At 36.8% G+C, this 7,583-nt stretch overlaps 1 pseudogene; it reads right to left on the reverse strand.

Annotated features, from left to right (window-relative positions):
• The window catches only part of LOC114279068 (uncharacterized), a 58,262-nt pseudogene extending 50,989 nt beyond the window's left edge, over nt 1–7,273 (reverse strand).
• Between the last annotated feature and the right edge of the window lie 310 nt (nt 7,274–7,583).

A 7,583-nucleotide genomic window follows, 5' to 3' on the forward strand; every position in this document is an offset into this window, starting at 1 on the left:
CAAAAGGGTCAATTGGAATTAGTGGCCGGCCATGAACTTTTAGGGTCCTCCCATGTGTGTACAACACAAATATGTGGCTTGGGTTTGAAGAAAGTGGCCCCAAGGTGTTCAATATTGGCTCGGAAGCGAGAAAAACGGGTGTCGGAGGGCGAAAATGGAATATAACTGGTTGCCAAGATAATTGCTGGCCTCCCACCCTCCAGTGACCTTCCTGGTGATAAAACAGAGGCACCTGCCAAAAATGAACGAAAACCGATGCAAAACGAATGTCCGGGGGCCAAAACACGCAGTTCAGGGTCTCGAAAATGGGCTGTTAAGCACCGAAAGTGGCGTTCGGCCACGAAGTGGGTTTCTTTGACCCCAGTGTCCCTCAAAAGGGAGCAAATAGGATGTATGCCAAAAATCAGAGCAAATGGAGATGGTTAAGCGGTCCCGAACCAAGGCACACGGCCAACGGTCCTGAAAAACCGGAAACCGGGCTCCGAAATGGGCAAAATGGCCTACGACCATAAAATGTAGCCTACGGCCACTGAGAGATGGTCTACAGGACCTCTCCCTCCCCTTAGGAAAAGAAACAGGGAAAACCGAGTCTGGTTCGCAAACCGAGGCAAGGCACAGAAGAGGGTTCGGAAGTCCGGAGGCGGGGCTCACGGTTGCGACTCTGAAACTTCTGAACGAGCACATTATGCAATATCACCAAGCGCTCAACTGGTGACATCTAAGTCTTAAGGTTGGTCAAAAATGGGGTGTCTACATAAACATTCTTAGAAAGAAACAAATTAACATCCACAGGTGTTCTAGCAAGATGATCATTATCTTTGTTAAATTTGTCAAGTATTTTCTCAATGTAATGTAATTGTGACAAAGCATAACCTTATGATGTTTTGGTAATTTTTATACCAAGTATTACATCAGCATTCCCTATGTCATTCATGTCAAAAATTTTATTCAACATTTTCTTTGGTATTTTTAATCTTGTCATTATTACTATCTATGATGAACATATCATCCACATAAAGACATACTATAACGTAGCCTTTGTTTGTGTTTTTAATATAAACACATTTGTTACATTTATTAATTTTAAATCCATTTGACATCATTGTCTTGTCAAATTTCTCTTGCCATTGCTTTGGCGCTTATTTTAAACCATATAATGATTTAACCAATTTACACACTTTCTTTTCTTTTCCTGGAACAGAAAATCCTTTTGGTTGTTCCATGTAAATTTCTTCATCTAACTCACCATTTAAGAAAGCGATTTTCACATCCATTTGATGAATTTCTAGATTGTTCAAAGATGCAATGGCAATTAGTATTCTAATGGATGTTATTCTAGTAACTGGTGAGTATGTGTCAAAGTAATCAAGACCTTCTTTTTGTCTATATCATTTAATCACAAGTCTTGCCTTGTATTTATCAATTGATCTATCCACTTTCATTTTTCTCTTGAAAATCCACTTGTATCCAAGAGGTTTACATCCTGGTGTCAAATCCACCAATTCCCAAGTGTGATTTTGCAGGTTGGATTCAACTTCGCTATTTACTGTCTCTTTCCATAAAGGAGCCTCAGGACTGGACATAGCTTGTTTGAAAGTCAAAGGCTCATTTTCTAACAAAAAAGTTAGAAAATCTGGATCAAAAGATTTTGAGGTTCTAGCACGTTTACTACGCCTAGGTTCCTCTTCCTCATTTTGATATATCTCTTGCTCTTGATCTTGTTCTTAATCATGACTAGTAATAGCATTATAAGATCTTTTATTAGTACTAGTCTCTTGTCCAGTTTTATTCGGAAATATATGTTCAAAGAATGATGCATTCCGAGATTCAATAATAGTATTTACATGCATTTCGGAATACTCTGATGAATATGCACTACTATTTATGGTATAACCAATGAATATGTAATCAATAGTTTTAGGACCTATCTTAGTCTTTTTAAGACTAGGAATAGCCACTTTAGCCAAACACCCCCACACTTTTAAGTATTTGTAGGATGGTACTCTCTCATGCCACATTTCATAAGGTGTTTGATTCACTTTCTTTCAGGATACTTTATTAAGAATATAATTATCAGAAAGTATTACTTCCCCCCACATGTTCTGAGGTAATCCAGAATTTATTAACATGACATTCATCATTTCTTTTAAAGTCTTATTTTTCCTTTCAACAATTTCATTTTGCTGAGGTGAGTAAGGAACAGTGGTTTGATGAATTATTCCATGTTCTTTACAAAACTCACCAAAAGGTGATTCATATTCAGCATCTCCATCACTTCTACGTTTTTTAATTTTCTTACCAAGTTGATTTTCAACTTCATTCTTATATTGAATGAAAGTTTCCAAAGTTTCATCCTTAGTTCGAATTAAATAAACATAACTATATCTAATATAGTCATCTATGAAAGTGATAAAATATTTTTTCCATCTCTAGCTTGAATTGATTTAAAATCACAAATGTCACTATAAATTAATTCAATTGGTTCTGTACTTCTTTCAATTGTATGAAAATGAGTTTTGGATAATTTTGCCTCAATACAAATTTCACATTTATGATTTGATCAATTTCAAATTTAGGTAAACATTCCATATTAATTAATCTACGCAAAGATCTATAATTAACATGTCATAATCTACCATGCCACACATTTGAAGACTCAAGCAAGTAAGAAGAAGATGTATTTTTATTAATAATAGAGAGTACAATAGTCATTATATTTAGTTTAAAAAGGCCATCAGACATGTAACATTTTCGTACATACATCCCATTCTTAGTAAGTACAAATTTATCACTCTCAAACACTAGTCTAAACCCATTTTTACTCAACAGAGATCCGGAGACTAGATTCTTGAGAATGTCTAGTACATGCAGCACATTGTTGAGAATGAGTTCCTTTCCAGATGTCATCTTCAGAATAATCTTTCCTTGTCCTTCAACTTTAGAAGTCAAGGAGTTGCCCATGAAAAGTTGTTCGCCATTGTCCATCACAGAATAAGATGTGAACATCTCTTTGTCGACATAGATATGGCGAGTAGCACCAGTGTCCACCCACCATTCTTTAGGATTTTCGACAAGGTTTGCCTCAGAAATAACTGCAGAAAGATTTATGTCATCTACACTATTGGAAATTTTATCCACTTCGGTCATATTGGCTTGAGCAGGCTTCTTGCTTAATCTTCCTTTTCCTTTGTGTTTGTTTGGGCAATCTTTGGCCTGATGTCCCTCTTTGTCAAAAATGTAATAGTTGCCATTAAACTTGTAATTCTTAGTTTCTCCTCATTTAGAGCCTTGTAAGGAACTTTCTCCAGAAAACTTCTGTTTCTTGGCTTTTGGAGCATGTTCCACCACATTTGCCTTAGACTCCATTGGATGCTCACCAGCCCGCTTCTCAGAATTGCAGTTGTCTTCCTCAATCCTCAAACGCACAATTAATTCCTCTAAAGTCATTTCTTTGCGCTTGTATTGGAGGTAGTTCTTGAATTCCTTCTAGCCTTGTGGTAATTTTTCAATTAAGGCAGCAACTTGGAAGGATTCACTGAGAGACATGCCTTCTGTATGAATGTCATGCAGAATGAGTTGGAGATCTTGAACTTGGCTAATCACAGTCTTAGAATCAACCATCACAAAGTCCAAAAATTTGCCAACCACAAATTTCTTTGTGCCAGTATCTTTTATTTTGTACTTTTTCTCCAATCTTGATGGGGTTGTGGACGTTGTACAATGTGTTATTAAGCCCGTTCAAAATGTAGTTCCAGCAAAAGAAATCAGCATGTTTCCAGGCCTCGACCGCAGCAACCACTTGTCGGTCAGTTCATCCTCGTTTAGAGTAGGAGCATTCTCACGAAGAAAATGAGCCAGGTTCAGAGTAGTAAGATAGAACAGGATTTTCTGGTGCCATCTTTTAAAATCAGTTCCTAAGAACTTTTCTGGTTTCTCACCGTGATTTACTGACACAGTCATAACATGAGGAGGGGTTATAGCAATTGCAATCACCAAACCCATACTAGTTTGAGCATTAGTTTCAGTAGCCATAAAATCTAAATTATAAAATAAAATTAGAATTAAAATTTTATACTACACAGAAAATTAAACCTTAAACATAGAATTTAATTCTGTAAAAATAAAATAAACAAATCGTAACTTTTATTTCCAATTAATTTGAAAATAAAATTTTATTTAAACAAATTAATCCCACACAGAAAAATATTTCTATAATACTTCAAAAATTAAAATACTGAAAAATAGAATTTTAATTAATGAAAAACTCATAAATTATTTTAGAAAATCAAAATTAATTTCTGACCAACTTCACAAGTAAATATTTTGAATTGTTAATGACTACTAATATATTACTGCTAGTTGTCAAATAGCATATTACTACTATTTGTCAAACAGTATATTACTACTATTTGTATTTTCCAACCATAATATTATTTTGTAAAACCACATAAAATAATTTCAGTAAGAAGAAGAAAGGAAGAAAGAGAAACAAACGAAAAATTCTATATAAACAGAATAATTCAAATATGTCTTAAGATTGTTGAAACAATCTTCTGTGTAAAATAAATAATATGAAACCAAATCAAACAAATAAAAATAAAGTACTTACAAAATTTATTTACCGAACCAAATAAATACAAAATAAAAGATCAAGTCGAGTGTGTGACACTCTATCTTTACAGATTCGCCTGCCTTCGGTGCTTACGGATAAATGGCGTCTATCTCCCAAGATACAATGATTTACACAGATTGTAGTAGCACTCCAAACAATCTGTACGACAAACAAAACCTGTGTTCTACACTCTCAAAAAAATTTCCTAAAATAATATGACAAATATATATGCAAGAGAGCACAAAGGAAGGCAAGAAAAATAAATTTTCAAAATTATCCAAACTGCTAGAATGAATTTGCTTTTATAGGCAATTAGGTGCCTTTTCAAAAAGGCTGAACAGGTACATCACTGAGCCGAACAGGTGCAGAAACAGATTTGAATCTATTTATAACTGCTGGCTAGTTTTAAGCCCCTCTAGAAGGAACAGAATCTGTTCGAAACTGCTGGGCAGTTTAGAACAGTTTTAACAGTTGGAAATTGGACTGGAAGAGACACAGTATTGGACTAAAAATTTGAATTCAAATTTGGCACAAAATTTGAATTAAATTTCATTCAGAAAAATTAATTTTCCAGCAAGAATTCTTAAAAAAAATTCAACTAAATTTTGTCCAAAAATTAATGTTAGGACCTAACCCACAATCTGCACCCAGCCTGACCCGGCGGCAGCGTGCGCGTAGTGGTTTGAGCCAAGGCTCACTTTGTCCTTTACTCCTCCCTTCTATAGACTTGGGGTGCCCCTTAAGGTCCACCCTAAGTGTTGCCACCTAGAGCTTATATACTCACATAAACTTTCTTCAAATTTAAATATGGGACAACCATTTCAAAGAAACCCACATTGTACTCTTTAATTGTCCATTCCATGAACCCGAAAACGACATGAACTTCTCATTCACTCATAAATGGTTTTGACGAACCGTTTTCATCATGTGACTTGCCATGTGGCAAGGAACACGTCATCTCTTTGAACCCACCTCAAAAGACGTGTGGGCCAACAATGCCCTAGAGTGAAGGGCATTGGGTTGCCTCAGGAGAAAGGCAAGCTAATTTTGGCTATTATAAAGATGAAAAATCAAGCTAGTGCAGGTTTGCACATCAATGTGGGGGCAAGGGAAATTTGTTAAGAGCTTCATGACCACCAAAGCTCTCTCATTTTGATGGGATTTAGACAGCGTATCCCAGATCAAATTGCTCAGGACAATAGAGTAAAAAGTTCATGAACCCTATCTGTGTTAAGGCAGAAAGAACAACAATTCATTTCCACCACTTGCCAAAGTTCCAAATCTATCTACTTCAGTCATCATTAGTCCTACATATTTGTTACATGTGAAAAAAAATGTCATTCAAAATCAGATTAATGAAGACTATACCGACACAAAAGGGCATGGAATCAGATTAATGAAGACTATACCAACATAAAAAGGGCATGAAATTATCTATCCTCAAAATCTCTAACTAAAATTCATGTCTTATGTTTCAATGCATTTATAGTTTGTACGATAGTTCCTCGAGATTCTTGTATTTTGGAGATTCCTATCATTTTGGCATGTTAGTTGTTATCTATTCCTATTATACTTAGGACTCTTGTATTCTTGTACACCTAGGTTTCTTGGCCTATATATATAGTCTTCTCCTATTATAATTGATAGATTGAATATATACAATACATATTATTTTCTCTCTCTACTATTCTGATAACATCATATTAGAGCCTAGGGTTTTTTCCTAACCTCCTTTTCTTTTTCATCACGTTTTTTTTTTTTTTAATTTTTCCTGGCAAATTGCTTCCTTCTGTTTTCGTGTATCAAGTCCTTTTCTGTTTCAACAATTAGCCTATACCATCTTATTCGTCTCTTCCAGACGAAGCCAACGCCACCAGCCTCATCTTCGTCCGACGCACCACGCGCCGTCACGCGCCTCCTGCACTTGTCTTGCGCTATCGTGCGCCGCAGCCTCATCCGCTAACGTGAGCCGCGTGTTTCTGACATCAGCTAACGTCAGCCCTAGTTTCTTACGCACCATTGTTGCTACTACTATCATGTGCTGCACGCCTCTCTGCTAACGTGCGCCGCACACACTGACGTCACCCTCTTGCTGTAACATCAGCCCTACGATCAACCCACTTTGACTAGCCGTTTCCATGTTTTTTGGGGTGTGTTTTTAGCCCGTTCAGACCCTATCCCACTTATTTTTGGCCTCCTGAATCCGTTTTTGGGTTTCATTTTGGCAAAATCAGCCTCTACACAGCCCCATCTTTTTTTTTTGGGCCCTGTTTGAGCATTATAGATCATACCTAGCACATCCACTCTGTTTCTGTCATCCTTGATAGGTCCAATTATGTTAGTGGGGCCCAAGCTCTCTCCAGCTTCATCAAAGGAAAACGTCTTTGGCGGATCATTTCTGGTGCTCTTCCCAAACCCACACAGAAGAAGGATGAGACTGACTCTGCCTTCGATGACCGTCTTGACAAATGGGAAAGTAAGAATTATCAAATAATCACCTGGTTCCGAGCTACCTCAGTTCCCTCCATTCATCTCCAGTTTGGCTGGTTCCAAGATGATACTCACATTACTTCCCCTGCCAAAGCAATTTGGGATTTCTTGAGGGACCGTTATCAGACCATTGGCCATGCTCATCAATATTAACTGTTGCAGACTCTTCATCACATGCGCCAGGCACCTGGTCAGTCTATCAATGACTTCTTATTATCCCAGATGTCGTCTGTTTAGGACCAGCTAACTCTTTCTAAGCCTCCATGGACATATTCTGAGGATGCACAGTTGCTTATTACTTATCAAAATCATCAGCGACTATTACAGTTCCTTATCGCTCTTCATAGCACTTTTAAGCCTATACGTGCTTCATTGCTTCATCGTTTGCCCTTGCCCATTTTACAGCAAGCCATTACTGAACTATTATCATAGAAGACTCATTTTGGGACTCTCAAAACTCAGAATATGAATTCTGTTCTTA

Source organism: Camellia sinensis, chromosome 4, assembly GCF_055761805.1.
Source record: "Camellia sinensis isolate YWXY chromosome 4, ASM5576180v1, whole genome shotgun sequence".
Classification (NCBI taxonomy): domain Eukaryota; kingdom Viridiplantae; phylum Streptophyta; class Magnoliopsida; order Ericales; family Theaceae; genus Camellia; species Camellia sinensis.